The sequence below is a fragment of the Rhinopithecus roxellana genome, chromosome 20 (assembly GCF_007565055.1).
Source record: "Rhinopithecus roxellana isolate Shanxi Qingling chromosome 20, ASM756505v1, whole genome shotgun sequence".
Taxonomy (NCBI): Eukaryota; Metazoa; Chordata; class Mammalia; order Primates; family Cercopithecidae; genus Rhinopithecus; species Rhinopithecus roxellana.
In genome coordinates, this window is record NC_044568.1 from 48,547,586 (window position 1) to 48,561,634 (window position 14,049).

Below are 14,049 nucleotides of genomic sequence, written 5' to 3' on the forward strand. Positions count from 1 at the left end.
TAAAATCTTGCATTCAATGTGAGAGTCTTTAAAAGCTTTCACATTTAGAACATTTAAAAATCCAGCAGGTTTGGACAATGAAACTGACTCACTGTGCTTTGGGTGGGTGTTTTTACATCTCTATGCCTTGTTTTTCTCATCTAAGAAACGGGAATGATCTTCCATGTGGCATGTACACCCAGACGGACTTGAAGCATGTAATGTGCCCTAAATAGCAGGTTTCACAAACGTAGACCAACTCCCTGGCCGTTATGACTCCCTGACCCTCTACAGGAACACACTCGTGCTGTCTCACCATTTCCAGTCAACAGGATCTCACAGATGTATGCATTTATCTCTTTATCCCAATCCTCTCTTTAAAATAAGCCAGCCCACCCAGAGACTAACAGTATAAATTAAGGACAAACAAACCTCTTACTAAAATGTCTGCAATACAGAAATGTTACAGCTCATCTTCTATATATGGAAATACTATCTTTTTTTTTTTTTTTTTTTTTGGAGGGGGGGCCTAGTTCTTATTCTGAATCTATTTAGGAGGACAGAATATGCTCAGTTGTGCTGCAGTAACAACCACAGCATATCAATGGCTTAACACAGCAAAAATGTGTTTCTTGCTCAAGCTACATGTCCTACAGGTATCAATGTGCTCACTCTGGCCCCTCAGGGACCCATTTGACAGACACTTCATCTCAACATAGGCTTCTAAGGTCATCACAGAAAAGGAAAAGGAATGGAGTAAATTATACACTTGTTCTCAGCATGTCTGCCTGGAGGCAGCTTCAGACAAGGCTTGATTCAGGACACAGACTATATACCATTATGCTCCATCTTTCAGATCTGCTTCCTCTGGCTAATCTCTGTTCTTGGCTTCTACTCGATAACCTCACAGCACCTAATTCAGCCAAAGGGACAGGATGATTTTGAATAGTTCTCACACCAGTCCTGGGATTCCCTCTCCCATTACCCCAGTTGGGGTAATATAGCCATCCTGAAGGGATAACCGTAGCTAGCGGAATACAGTGCATTACCATTACTGGCTAAGTGTAAGGTCCTCCTCGCTCCTGGGGCTGGGTGTGGGAGTAGAGTTGCTCCCATACAATAAAATACAGGATTCCCAGCTAAATTTGAATATCAGATGAATAACAATTTTTTTAGTATAAGTAAGTCCCAAATATTGAATGGGACACACTTATACTAAAAACATTCATTGTTTATCTGACGTTTAAATTTAACTAGGCATCCTGTATTTGTATTTGCTATTAATAAAACGGGTAACCCTTAATGGGAGCCCCTTTCCAAAACACATGTAGGGAAAGGGTGGTTCCCTCCAATGCAGTGATATGTAGCATGATCAGAATGAAGGACAATGGCAGCAACTGTAACTGTTCACTCTAGTAACTATGTCAGGGCTTGAGTGGGTGTAATACTCTCTGTAGGTATATATGTGTGATATCGCCCTAAAAAATAATACCTTATAATGGCATGCCCCATTGTTCCAGTTATCTATTGTTATGTGACAAACAACCCTAGAATTTAGTTGCTTGAACCATAATTTATTATTTCTCATGGTTCCATGTGATGACTGGGCTAAGCTGTTCTTATTCACAATCTCTCATATAGGCTGGGCACAGTGGCTCATGCCTGTAATCTCAACACCTTGGGAGGCCAAGGCGGGCAGATCACTTTAGGTCAGGAGTTCGAGATCAGCCTGGCCAACATGGTGAAACCCTGTCTCTACTAAAAATACAAAAATTAGCCAGGTGTGGTGAAGCTCACCTGTAATCCCAGCTAGTTGGGAGGCTGAGGCAGGAAAATCACTTGAACCTGGGAGGCAGAGGTTGCAGTGAGCTGAGATTGTGCCACTGCACTCCAGCCTGGGTGACAGAATGAGACTCCCTCTCAAACAACAACAACAACAACAACAACAACAAACAAACAAAAAACACCAAACAAAAACACAACAACAAAAAAACCCAGAATATGTCACACAGCTTCAGTTCTGCAGTTAAATATCAGCTGGGCTGTAACCATCTGAGGGTTCTACTGGGATGAATGTCAAGGATGACTTACCCGCATGGCTGGGAGTTGCTGCTGGCTGTCACCTGTGAGCTCAGCTTGGGTTGTCAACCAGAATAACTACCCATGTCTTCTCTGTAGGGCCTGGGCTTCCTGCACATGGCAGCTGGGTTCTGGGAAGGAGCAGCTCAAGGGCAAGCATTTCCAGAGACCCAGGCAGAAGCCGCAGGACATCTTATAAATTGGTCTCACAAGTCCCAGAGCATCATTTTTGCCTTACTAGTTAAGCAAGTCATTGAGTCCAGTCTAGATTCAAGGGAAGGGGAATGAGACCCCATCTCTTGTGTGAAGAGCATCCTGTGTGTACAGGGAGGGGAGGAACTGATGGGGCATATATTACATCATGTATATAAACCACCTGCGTTTTATGTGCATGATGTAATTTAATGCTCACATCAACTCTATTGGGTAGAAACTGATTTTGTCTCATTTTATAAGTGAGGAAACCAAGTCTTACTGGCGTCAAGGGAATTGGTCAAAATCAAAGTGCTAGTAAGTGGCAAAACAAGAACTAGAACTTAGCCTTCTGATTCTAAGTTGATGCTATTTTTTTCTCCATTGCAGCCCAGCTGTCTCCTCGTTGGAGTGGTATAGCCGTAAAACATGGGTTTAAGAATAAAGTTGAAAATCCATCCTCCTGAAAGAGGGAATCTCAGATACAATCCACACTTTCCTGATTCCTAGGAGTTTCCCATCCCCTAGTTACTTATCATATTTCCTGGGTCTCCTCTAGGATAATTTAAGATAAAAGGTGAAGGACTCCTTAGACTAATATAATTTCAAGCCAATTGTGGTGTTGATGGCTGTGATAGTTTATTATTATTCTATAAATATTCGCTCCCATCTCCCCTCCACTGGGGCAAGGTGTGCTTCCTCACTCCATCAATGTTGGGCTTGACTGTGTGCACTGCGGTGCCCTAGGGATGTTAGCTGATGTAACGTGACCAGACGTTTGAAATGTGCTCATGGGGTTGTCCTTCTGCAGTCACCTATGAGAACACCCTGAGCCATCTGGGTGATGGCTCATCTCAAAAAGATGAGAGACATGTGGGGCAGGCTTGGACCCAACCTGAAGCTTAGACACAAGCCCAGGTGAGCCCAGCTCAAGCTCAGCCTAGAACAGTGGTTCTCAACTGAAAGTGATTTTGCCTCTCAGGAAACATTTGGCAATGTCTAGAGACATTTTTGGTTGTCACAACTAGGAGTAGGATGTTATGGGCATCTAGTGGATAGAGGTTACTTCTAAACAGTACAGTGAGCAGGACAGCCCCCATCATAAATAATTATCTGGTCCCAAATGTCAATAGTGTTGAGGTTCAGAAACCCTGGTCTAAATGAGCTCCTAGTGTAGACACAGGAGCAAAAATAAGTGATTTCTGTTTGAAACCTCTGAGTTTTGTGGGAGGTTTTAAATGCAGCATGATTGTGGTAGTAAATAGCAGATATAATGGCAAATGTGAGAACCATGTTTTATGAGGCAAGCTTCGTAGGCAAGTTCCTTCTAGTAAAACTTTGCAATCTCCCTGCTGGCTCTGGTCCCCAGTCATTCCTTCTGTCACAGGGCAGTCCTGCAGATGAGCTCAGATGTGTACTAGTTCTTAGACATCCTGGGAGAAGAAGGCACTACCTTGGACCCCAAAGATTCCTCCCTCAAGCTTTGTGTCATCCTCTTTCTTGCCTTTTGAAGCCCTTAATGACTCTCTGCCTCACAAAGCCTGCCCCTTCCCCTCTCTGTCACATCCAATTTGTCTGAAGAATTTTCTCCAGCTGGTTATTAATGCGTGTTTCTCCTGCAGAAAAGCTCAGCCATTTCTCTCATCATTCCAGGCTTGACTCTCCGGCCCTGAGGACCACATGCCCTTGATGGTGACTCGCGTTCCCCAAGGAACTGAATTCATTCTGTGCTTTTCCAGAAAAGACGAAAAATGTTCCTTTTGGTCCTTCATAAAATCCCCACATCCCTTAGGATATTTTTATGTAGTTTTGGTTTCCAAACCGAGAAAGAAATCGGGTTCTGACTAATCTACACGAAAGAAATTATAGAAACATTTCTTTCTCTACTGAACATGCATCCCATTTTATATCAGCTTACCTATTTCACCCACAAGAGTTTTTAAGAATTGAGGTTTAACTTTGCATACAGCAACATGCACAAATTGGAAGGGTACAGCTTGATAAATTTTTACATCTGCACACACCTGTGTAACCAGTACCCAGATCAAGGTCTGGGACATGCCATCACCTCAGAAAGTCCCCCATGCACCTTTCCAGACAGTCACTACCCCCACAAATCTACCCTATTCTGTCTCCTATCACCAGAGATTAATTTTGCCTGTTTTCAAACTTCTTACACGTGGACTCATATGGTGCATCTTGCAAGATATGCACATTTGTGTCGAGGTTCTTTTGGTCAACCTAAAGTTTTAAAATTCATCTATGTTGTTGGGTATGACAGTTAAAGGATTCTAAATGGCATCTTCCACAGAAAAGAGGAAGGATTTCGTAACAGTTTCTACCAGTACTATTTCAGGAATCCATGAATGGGTAAAAGAGAGAATTTAGGCCTCCTGGGGAAGATGGGGACTTGAACATAGGCATCTACATCTTCCCCTCTTCCTCCCCTTACTCCCATGACAAAGATCAGCGCTAATTGGAGGATGATCAGCATTGGTTTTCAGATGCTAGGATAGCTTCATCCTTATGATAGAGACTTCAACATGAGATGGGTCTGAAGGTGCCACGGAAGTCAGCTTCCTTCTTCCCATCCTGAGAAGAGGAGAGAGCGCTGTGGGACAGACAGAGGTCCCTACAGCAGAAGTGGCTGGGCCTCCTCCAAGACTGGAAGGCTGCCAGGATCACAAAAGTTCCAAGGAAGGCATCTCCCCAGCATCTGCAGCCAAAATAAAAGTCCACTGAGACAGGGCATCCTCTGAGGCTGGTTGTCTGGTCAAGCAAGAAGCCTGGCACACTTATTGGCCTCAACAGATTGACTCTTCTTGAGTCAATTTTGGTGATTTGTCTTTTCCTAGAAGAGCATCTACTTTCTCCATATTTTCATTTTCTAAGCATGGACCCATGTGGTCTCACTATTGTATTTTTAATCAGCTGATGATTGGCTGGAACTTGATTTCAGTCATGTAGAATGTGGGTATTGAGCCTTAAATATCTGAGAATATCTTCCCATTGCTGTGCACAGGGGAATGGCAACTTAGTTGTGTGTGTAGATTTCTGGGGTTGCAGGGTTCCAGAACCCTGAAACTCAACATCATCTTTGATGTCTACTGTTAGGGAGGTAAAGTCTGAGACCAGGCTGACTTTATCCTTTATAGTAGGCTTTTCCCCTGAGTATTTATAGAGTTATTTTCCTTGAAGTTAGAATTGTGCCAGGATACATATCTAGGTTTTAGTCTCTTTTTTATGAATTGTTTTCTGATGTGATTTATACTCTTTTGAAACACAGGTTCAGGTTTTTCTTTAATTCAGGAACTTTTCCCTCATATTGAATATTGCTTCTATTGTACTTGTTTTGGTATCTTGTTCACAGACATACATTTCCTATGTGTTATATCACATTGTCTGTCTTGATTATCACCGCTTCCCTCTATCCTTTTCCTCTGAATCATGAGAAACTTTCTCAAGTTTCTTGTTATCACTGAATTGCTTTTCTACATTGTTAATTTATCTGTTACTGTATTAAATGTTTTTTTTTTTTTTTTTTTTTTTGGAGACAAGGTCTCATTTTGTCTTTCAAACTGGGGTGCAGTGGTATGATCATAGCTCACTTCAACCTCAAACTCCTAGGCTCAAGCAGTCCTCCCACCTCAGCTTCCCAAGAAGCTGACACTACAGGTATGTGCCACCATACCCAGCTAATTTTTAAAAATTTTTGTAGGGACAGGGTCTCACTTGGTTGCTCAAGCTGCTATCAAACTACTGGGTTCAAGCAATCCATCCACCTTGACCTCCCAAAGTGCTGGGATTATAGGCGTGAGCCACCACACCCAGCCTCAAATGCATTTTTAAATGGTTTAATTTCTTTCTGGCTTTAAACTACAATCACTTTAATCTCTTTTCTTCTCAACTCGTCTATGTTTTTCTGGCATGGAGTCTGCATTGAAAAAGAAATGTATGAAAAGTAGAAAGCAAATGCTATTGGAATTTACTCTATTTCCTGCAGTAAATCATTTTCCAAACCACATTTTTCGTCTGCCCATTTTATGACATAGGCATTTTTCATAGGCCTCATATTTCTCCCCTTGTTTATTGCTTCTAATTGATGAGAGTTCTATTTGGGTCTGGCATGTCCTCCCAAGCAGAGGGCAATGGATTCTTCTAGTAGCTTCCCCTTGAGCTGGGGGGTTTTGTAAGTTCAGTGGCTGAGCATCCTTGGGGACACAGAAGGAAGGTGAGGCCACAGACAGTCCCAGCCCTGGCCTGTGACTTCTCCACATTTGACAAGGTCACCATGGCAGGTTTCAAATATCTTCAGCTTCTAGGCTGTGTCTGGCTGGCTGCTTCCTACCATGCCTGCAAGAATGCCTGCTGCCTTGGGAAATTTCTCCTGTCCAGCTGCAACTACCATGCCCCTGCTGCTCTCTAATCATCTGGAAGGCTCTCCTACCACCCTGCTCTTGAACTCAGAAAGCATTCCTTTTCAATCTCTGATCCTCTCCCAACTCCAAGTCATCTGGCTTCTGGGGTCTCTCTCTCTCTCTCTCTCTCTCTCTCTGTCTCCTCTCCACTTTATATGCTGACTTCATTCTCAGACCCCTTATGTTGACGTGATGCTTCAACCCTTATATCCTCACAATTCCAAATGCAACAGAATTTTCTTTTCTCCCAGCATTCCCAGAAAACTTCTAGTTGTGACTCATTGGCTCTGACTGGGTCACCTGCTCATCTTTGGACCACTCATCACAACTAGCGAGTGGGATGTTCTGCCTGGTTTGCGCATGGGTCATATACTCACTTCTTGAGCAGAGATTTGGATCTGCCCCACTCAAACTCTAAAAAGAAATGTTGGGGTATCATTACTATAAGAAGGATGAATCGTTGGTAGATGGCACAAATAATAGACATACATTACAGAAGACTTCTCCATTTAATTCTGCAAAAGCACTCTGCTTCCTAAGTATAGTAAATTGTGAACTGGCTCAGCAGGGATGCCATGTGAGACTGGGCAGGTTGTGCACTGCACAACCATGCATATGTAAGGGGCCCAAGTTACATCATAGACACTATAGATTTGCATAACTTTTACAGTTTTCCAGCAGATGGAAGTAGGGTTTTGAGGAAGGGACACCTTTTGCTAATCATATAAAGATGCCATGTAGACTGGTGACAAGTGACAGTCCTGTCAAGATATCTTTACTCAATATTTGTTTCCATGACCTGCAATTCCTTTCCCTGAGCTGCCAGTCCTGATGCAGTTTCTTCAGATTATTTTTGCATCTTTTAAGTCTGTAAGTCCTCAGTCCCCTGTCTTTTCCCAGAAATAGAAATCCTATTGCTAATGTAGCATTGTTCTTCTCTCTTGCTCCCATGCGTATCCCCAAAACACATAACCTCCACTAAGAAACTCAACTCTCCCCTCCTTTATCTTTTGGGTTTTGAGCACTTCTGATGGGAAAGAGTGTTGGGAAGTCCCTCCTGGGGTAGCTGGATTTGACTCTGGAGAATCAGGAGAGGCCGTGTCTGCTTCCATTCAGTAGCTGATGTGTCCAGTTGACCGTGACCTCAGAGGGCCTTGGGGAGCTGTACTTTGCAATCAGGAGTCCAGGCAAGGAATCGCCTGGATTTTAGTCCTGACTTTTCTCTGCCTTGGGCATGTCACATTACTTCTCTGGGCCTTTCCATGGGAACGCAGAGCTGAGTCATTTCTGAAGGCTTTTCCATGCTCAGATCTGATGCCTGTGGGTGTCATTCAATGGTAAGAATAAAAACATTTTCAACAGATGTTATGTAATCTCAATGGCAATCCTTAATACAATGTATATATAATATATACGAGGCACTATCCTAGCTGTTTCGTGTGCACCATGCCGTTTCATCTTTCCAGCACCCCCACAGATATGTATTACCATCATGATCATTTCATAAATGAGGAAAGCGAGGTTCAGAGAGGCTAAATAAGACCTCGTTAAAAAAAAAATCAGTTAGGTCTCAGTCCCATGACTTTGTATGTGATTTCCTGGTGCTAAGTATAGTGATGAAAGTAATGTTATTAATTTCCACAGCTATAATTTTAAACACAAGTCAGTATGAATGCAAATTGTTTCGCAAGAGGCTTCTTGCATCCTTCCACACGTATGTTACCCAACCACCGTCTTCTTTCTTCAAGCTGGAGGCCTTTTGATTATTTTCTTTTAGGAAAGCACCTCTTTGTGATTTTCACTGTAGCCTCTTGATGAGTATTTGAGATGATTTTAAAGCGTAAACAGTGGAAAACACGTTAATATCATTTCCTTTCCAGCCTCATTTCAAAATGAAAGGGAAATGTGTTTGGGGAAAAATTCACTTACAAGGTTGGCCAAATGCCTAAACTATGCAAAGAACCTAACAAATGGAACAAAGTTTAACTTGCTCTAAATAAAATCTCCGTGCCTCTGATTCTGCGCTGGGGAAAGCTTTTACACTGACCCGTTTGCTAATGATAGCCCGGACATCAATAATGGAATGTGAAAGACAATCTTCTAATCAATTTTTTTTTCTGCTGGTTTAGATTAAAGCATAGAAAATGCCCAAATGCTCCATCTGCTTCCTCTAAGATTTCTGGTAGGCTGGAGCCCAATTATGGCTGCCTTATCCATTTTTAATAATCTACTTATGATCGTGCAAAAACAGGGTGTGATTATACCCACATCGGCTTCTGTTTCAGAGCTTCCATTTCCATCCATAATTAATAAGCCACTCAGTACATTGGAGGGGAGCTGAAGGAGAGATGTGAGAGATTCTTAAGTAGGATAGCTTTTGCGGTGGTTGTTCTTTGATTCATTTTACAAACCCTCACGGATGTCTACAATGTGCCAGGCGCTGTGCTAGACACAAAAGGTAAAAGAATAACACACACTTTTGCCCTCTTTAAGAGCTCTTGGCAGTTAGAAAGAATGAATAAGACCTAGTATTTGCTGGCACAACAGGGTGACTATAGTCAAAGATAATTTAATTGTACATTCAAAAAATAACGAAAATAGTATAACTGGATTGTTTGTAACACAGAGGATAAATGCTTGAGGGGACGGATACCCCATTTACCTTGATGTGATTATTATGCATTACATGTCTGTATAAAAATACCTCATATAACCCATAAATATATACACCTAGTATGTACCCACAAAAGTTTTTTTAATTTTAAAAAAGAGCTCTTGGACTATCAAAATAGATGTATAACCATGCATGTTTTGTTTGTGATGTGAATTGAGCTTTTTAACCAGAAAATTCAGCTGCTAAGACAATCAAGATGTTTTATGCTCCCAAACAATGAAGTACATGATAATTAGATCACTATATTATTACAAATATAATTCTAAGAGAGCTTATTTTGGAATCCTTTTTTGTTTGTTTGAAAGGAAGTGAGCTATTCTTGGGAGGAAGTCAATTTTATAAGGATGTGAGAGTAGAAAAAGACAAACTGGCAGCTAGACAGCCTGGGTTCAAGTCCCAGCTTTGTACTGTGTGACCTCAGACAAGTCTCTTGACCTCTCTGAGTCTGTTTCTGTATTGTAAAATGAGGAAAATGGTTCCCTCACTGGGCTTCTCTGAGATAATGTGCATGAATTCAAGGTATGGATTGCAAAGTACTATATCAGTATAATAAAGAAAGCTCAAAGTCTTACTGATCTGAAATATGATAAAACCACTTTAGGCCAGGTGCAGTGGCTTACACCTATAATCCCTGCACTTTGGGAGGCTGAGGTAGAAGGATCACTTGAAGCCAGGAGTTCAAGACTAGCCTGGACAACATAGCAAGACCCTGTCTCTACTACAAAAAATTAAGAAATTAGATAGGCGTGATAGTGTACACCTGTAGTCCCAGCTACTTGAGAGGCTGAGGTGGGAGGATACCTTAAGCACAGGAGTTCGAGGCTGCAGTGAGCTACGATCGTGCCACTGTACTCCAGCCTGGGTGACAGAGCAAGATACTGCCTACAAATGAACAAACAAACAAACAAACAAACACTTTATCCTTATTTTTCTGATTCTATTTCCCTGCCCAGTTCTCCCAGTCAAATGTTACTTATGCTCTAAGAAGACCAAAACCTTCACCTTAGCAACTAGTATTAAGTATTTTGCAGTATACAGAGTAGAAGTTATTTTTCTTATTTGCAAACAATGCAAACTGCCTTTCATAATTTTTAACACAGAAGGGATACTTTAGGAAAGATGTTGGGGCCTCACACATTTGCAGAAAGCTAGATAACTGAATTTAGCCCATGTTCTGTTGTTATTTGCTGAAAATGTAATTGAATCAGTGATTTACTACTTATTCTCATTTTCAGTGTTATAGCTGTCAGATTCCTTACATCTTTTATGGGTCTCGTGTTATGAATCCACTGTGCCCACTCTCCTATCTCAAAGTCTTCCTTATTGGGTCAAAGGGGTTCTTTCTTGATAGAGTTGCTTTCTTAGCCCATCTTAGAGGAATTCTCTACCTCTGATTTCATAATTCCCACTGCTAGGCTTGATGGAAAATTCCAGCAATCTATAATCTATGATTTATAGCTGAGTGAAACCTACAAACATTAATCTCCAGCAGTAACTGAGCAGTATTAAGTGAGGGTGCAGGCAACAAATGCCTATTTCCAAGGCATGAGAGTTACTCTGATCTGGTCTGGACCTGGTCCGAGGGGATTTCTGACTTGGGCATGTAGGGGTGATTGGCAGTGGGGTGGATGCAGAATGGGAGGGATCTGAGCGTGTGCTCCCCAGGTCCTTGACATCCTCCTCAATCTGAAGTCCAGCCACATAGCTCTACCTCAAACATGTCAAGTTCACTCCCCGTGTATTAGTCTGTTCTCATGTTGCTAATAAAGACCTACTTGAGAGTGGATAATTTACAAAGGAAAGAGGTTTAATGGACTCACAGTTCCACATGGCTGGGGAGGCCTCACAACCATGGTTGAAGACAAAGAGCAAAGGGACGTCTTACATGGCGTCAGGCAAGAGAGAGAGCTTGTGTAGGGGAACTCCTCTTTATGAAAACATCAGATCTCATAAGACTTATTCGCTATCACGAGAACAGCAGGGGAAAGACTCACCCTCATGATTTAACTACCTCCCACTGGGTCCCTCCCGTGACACATGGGAGTTATGGGAGCTACAATTCAAGATTTGGGTGGGGACACAGCCAAAGCATATCACCCCGCATACGCATCAGAACTCCCCATTTGACTTCTGTGCTTTATTTATTTATTTATTTAGCAATGATCACTTTTTACCATATCACTTACTTTTGGGGAATAAGTCTGTCTCTCACCTCCAGGCAGGAATTGCCATCTATTTTGCTCACTGCTGCAATCCTCAACACTTACACCATTTTGGGCAATTGTTGGCTCCCAATAAAAATTTGTGGAAGGAACCAATGAAAGCCATAGTCTTAGATATATAAATTGCCTTTATGTATCACAGTTATGAGTGTATAAAAGTATGAAACAAAATATCATATATTTAATAATTTAATACCCTTAATGTGTATTTAACATCTTACAATATATGGTAAAACACATAGTATATTTAATATAGTAATATATGCATATATATTTAATATAAGTACGTATAGAGAGACAGGATCTTGGTTTGTCACCCAGGCTGCAGTGCAGTGGTGTGGTCATAGCTCAATGCAGTCTCGAATTCCTGGGCTCAAGCAATCCTCCTGTCTCAGCCTCCTGAGTAGCTGGGACTACAGGCAAGCACCCACCACACCTAAAAAAATTTTTTTATAGATATAGGGCCTCACTTTGTTGCCCAGGCTGATCTTGAACTCCTGAGCTTAAGCAATCTTTCTGCTTTGGCCTCCCAAAGCACTGGGATTTACAGGCATGAACCACTATACTTGGCCTAAAAATGTATTTTATATATCGTAGTTGCATATCATAGTTTTGATATATAACGTTCTCTTCTGGCCTCTAGGACCACAGCCCACTCTGGGGGGTCCATCAGAGACTCTATACTTGTGGGCCCATCTCTCTACTTGTGTCTCTGTTTGTGGCCTGGGGGCAGCTGCCCTGACTGCATCTGACCAGAGTTGAACCCAGTTGGCTACTGGCATAAATAGCACCTGTACTTGCTGGAGAGGAGTTTCTTGTTTCTGAGATGCCTGGAGGACTTGGGGCCTTGCCCTGGAATGTCAGTGGGGAGGTGAAGCGACCAGAAGCTGGAGGAGCCACAGTCCCCAGGATCAGCCTTGGCCCTCTCCTCTTCCACAGGCATCTGAGCTATCATCTGAGTACCACATGGTGCATGGAGATATTGACAGTCAGAGACTTTTAGAGAAAAGTAACTAAAAGAAATACAATTTTTAATCCAGAACTGGGGAGGGAACCTCCTTCTAGAAGTCATGGGTCAAGGGAACTTAAAATAATAAAATACACATCTCTTATTGTGGCCTCCAGCATCTCATGTGATATGGCTGCTGCAATCCTCTGTGGACCTCCTACTTCCCCCTTGCTCACCACCCTCCAGCCACAGTGCCCTCTCTGGCTTTTGAACCTGCAGAGACACTTCCCTGCCTCGGGACTTTTGCACTGGTCTCCTAAAGAGCTCTGCTCCCCAATCTCAGCCTCCTCTCATCATTCAAACCTGAGCCCAGTATATCCCATTGGAGAGACCTTTCCTGTCTGAAATAGCTGCCCCATCCTGTTTATGTTTTTCATAGAGAAAAGTAAATGTACTTGTTAAATGTTCACTGCTTGTCTTTCCGCCCCGACTGTGGTAATGTGAGCTGTATGAGTTCATTTCTCTGGTTCGTTTACAGCTGTAGCCCTAATGCCGAGTACAGCACCTGGAACTTAACAGGTGCGCTGTAAGCATTTGTTGAACGAATAAGTGGAGAAATGCACCAACAGACCAATTAGGCATTCCTGTTACAGGATCTAAAAGCAACTGTGTGTGTGTGGGTGTGTGTCTCATTCATGAGGCAGGCTTCTCCTCAGTTTTTTTTTTTTTTTTTTTTTTTTTTTGGAAATCAGAAGCAAAAGTTGCAAACTGGTAGGCTGTGGGCTAGATGGAGCCTGTGGATCTGTTGAAATGGTTTGATTGGTCTCCCACCATGTTTTAAGGGCAAACTAACCAGGCACCTGTTATGCTTGCAATCCCAGCTGTTCAATATAGTCATGTTATACCATTGCTATCTCACACATTTTCTGTTATCTGCCTGGCTCCTGCAGCATGTAAGCTTCACCCACCCTGGACTATTGGATCATTTGGACTCAGATCATTTGATATGTGGGTTCGGTAGCTTCTACTGCTGTCCTGTGGATCAAAGTTCATTTTCAGGAACCTGGGTGGCAAACCAGTCTTCTCACCTGGGACTCAGCCAGGTTGCCAGTCCGAGACATGTCTACCACGTTCCTAGGCTCAAGGGGTATTCAAGGCATGACTGATGGCTTTCTTCTTCCCAGAGAAGCCAAGCAAGTTTGATAGCCAAGAAAGAAGCATGGAGTGGACAGTAAAGATTTGAAACATCTCCTATGGGGATGCAGGGGGCAGCCTTCATGGGCAACATCCAGGTCTGTTTTGTTCACTGCTTATGTCTTCAACATCCAGCATAGCTTGGAATGCAGTGAATACTAAGGAAACTCTCCCCAACTTAAGGTTCTTCACTTAATGACATCTGCAAAAACTGCTTTTCTGAATGAGGTCACATTTCCAGGTTCCGGGGTTAGGACCTGCTGGGGACCATTCCTCAGCCAACTACAGACAGTCTTCCCAGTTGTCCTGGCTGCCAACGAGGCACTAGAAATTGCAAATAAG

The 14,049-nt window shown here is 42.5% G+C and overlaps 1 protein-coding gene across 1 annotated transcript in view; it reads left to right on the plus strand.

Moving 5' to 3' along the window:
- The window catches only part of HS3ST2 (heparan sulfate-glucosamine 3-sulfotransferase 2), a 107,668-nt gene that overhangs the window by 32,961 nt on the left and 60,658 nt on the right, over positions 1-14,049 (plus strand). The window lies entirely within an intron of this gene.